This window comes from Pinus tabuliformis, chromosome Q (genome assembly GCF_031772625.1).
Source record: "Pinus tabuliformis cultivar Carrire ecotype Pingquan chromosome Q, CPIR1, whole genome shotgun sequence".
Taxonomy (NCBI): Eukaryota; Viridiplantae; Streptophyta; class Pinopsida; order Pinales; family Pinaceae; genus Pinus; species Pinus tabuliformis.
Window position 1 is genome coordinate 1,056,685,484 of NC_142296.1, and position 2,850 is coordinate 1,056,688,333.

Below are 2,850 nucleotides of genomic sequence, written 5' to 3' on the forward strand. Positions count from 1 at the left end.
GGTCATCGTGGAATTTTGCTATAACGTTTTTTCTACAACGTTTCAGAAGCTAAAATTAAAACCCATTTGATCTGAAATCTTGATGAACCTCAGGTACAAATTTCATATCTTTTATGACAAAATTTTCAAAGATATGATCCAAGGAAGTTATGGTTTTTGCAGGCTCCCGAATTACATCCCAAACAGGTGACCTTGGGAAAATCGTCGTAACGTTCTCTATGAGCATCGGATTGAAATTTCATAAGAAGGTACAGAAAGAGGATGGGATGTAGTTTTATATGTAGAATTTTTAGGTCCGAAGGTTGAAATAGTGACACGTGGAAGGTTGTACAACTATGCTCTATAGAACCAGTTTATAGTCAGGTCATCATGGGAGATTCAGCATAACTCTTTCTTGAAGAATCCAATATTGATCAGACTAATGGGGTTAGAAAGAGGACTCAGATGGTCACCACGGGACACAATGTCATACCTTGAATATTCGAAATTACAGAGATATAATAGATTCAATATCGATCTCCTACAAAGAAAAAAACGGTGTGTAGATTTTTTTTTTAATATACATAAGTTTGGTTTGAAAAATTAGTTTGAAGTGATTCAAAGGGTATAGTGAGGCATAATTATCATTAATTGATGACCCGAAGAAAGAAAATGGAAACACCTAGTAAGTGTGGGAACTCATTCAAAAGTAACAACAAGATCCCAGTACATCTGATACATTTAGCTAGAAAAATGATTCGTTATGGTACAAACATCGCTTATACCTCTGTAAGAGTTCCCAACTCAAACAAAAGATTCTTATGGAATTGCACACCTCTCCCTTAGGAGGGCACTCAGGATTTTTAACTACCAAAGGGTTAAGAAGAAATTTTTTGGGATGGCCTTAAATATGATATTCGAAAAATTTTGGTAGAATGTTTGGTTTTCCAACAAAATAAAGTTGAAACAATTAAGACCTCAGGTCTATTACAACTTTTATCCATTCCAAGTCAACGCTGGGAGGAGGTTTCAATGGATTTTATCATAGGTTTACCCAAGTCCGAAGGCAAGAGTGTCATCATGGTGGTAGTTGATAGACTTACCAAGTATGCACACTTTTGTGCATTATCTCATCCATTTAAAGACAATACAGTTGCTACTTCATTTATGGAAACAATTCAAAAGCTACATGGAAACCCAAATATTATTGTAAGATCCCATTTTCACTAGAAATTTTTGGACATAATTATTTTCTTCTTTGGGTACTCAGCTAACTCATAGCTCATCTAATCATACTCAATTTGATGGGAAAACTGAGATAGTAAAAAAAAAAATTGGAAGGATATCTTCGTTTCTTTGTATATGATAAACATACACAATGGGTCAAATAGTTGCCTCTGAATGAATGGTGGTATAACACTTCCTTCCGTACTGCAGAAAAAATGGACCCCATTTATGGCACTTTATGGATATCATCCACCGTCCATCACATCATATTTAAGAGAAAATTCTAATGTTCAAGCAGTGGAATATCACATCGAGTATCAACAAAAAGTTCTCCAACTCTTAAAGGATTACCTCACTTTGGCACAGAATAGAATGAAACAACAGGTAGATCAACATCATAGCAAAAGAATTTTTGATGTAGGTGACTGGGTATTTCTACAACTACAACCATATAAAAAATGTCCCTCAAGAAAACTAGGAACGATAATAAATTATCACCAAGGTATTATGATTCGTACAAGGTTTTGCAAAATATTGGTACTATGACATACAAATTGGAGCTTCTTGCAGCGTCGCAGGTGCACCTAGTTTTCTATGTTTCATGCTTAAATAAGGTTATAGGTGACAAGCTCTCAGTTCAAAAAATATTGCCAGAACTTGACGAGGAAGGAAAAATCGTATTGGAACCTAAATCAGTCAGAAAAACAATAACTTGATAGCTACGAAATCGATCAATTTCAGAATATCTCATCAAGTGGAAGAACTTACCCGCTAAAGATTCCACATGGGAGGATGAGAATTTTATACAAAAGCATCCGGAATAACTCAAGTGTTGAGGACAACACTTTTTTGGAGAGGGGCATGTTAGGTCCCTATAATACTAGTGATTCCCACATTACTATTGTCATTATAGCCCTTATTGTTATAGTTGTGCCCCTACTGTCCCTATATTGTTATTATTGTGCCCCATAGAAGCCCACTATTGTTATTGTTGTGCCCTTAGATTATTATTGTTGTTTCAGATTTTATTATATTGTGACCCCTTAGACTCCTATATATAGAAAGGAGGTTTTGTCATTTGAATCATCCAAGAATTGTTCATTTGTGTAATGTAAAGGAGGTTTCCCCCTCGAAGAGGCTGATTTTGAAGTCGTTGATCTATCTTTTCTTTTATTTTGTGCTTTGGTTGCATAACATAAAGACATTATTTATTATTTGCAAAATTTATCATGTCCTAACCATTGAGTTGGCCACAAGAGAAGATCATTAAGGCTTAGAGCAGCTAAGTATTGCATTATGAAGGATGGTTTGGGTTGGAGAAATCCGAAGGGGGTAATACTTAGGTGTGTTGATGAAGTTGAAGCCAAAAAGCTTCTATCTGAGTTTCATTTAGGATTTTGTGGAGGGCATTATGCTGCTAAGACTACTACCCACAAACTACTAAACGCTAGTTATTTTTGGCCTTCTATTTTTGTTGATGTGCACAAGTATGTTAGAGGTTGCTAAGCTTGTCAACTATTCACTGGGAAGCAGAAGCTAGCTTCTTTTCCTCTTCAGTGTGTGGTCGTGGAGGCCCCCTTTCAATGTTGAGGGCTATATTTTATAGGGAAATTTAATGAAAATTCAATTAATGGCTACTCATGG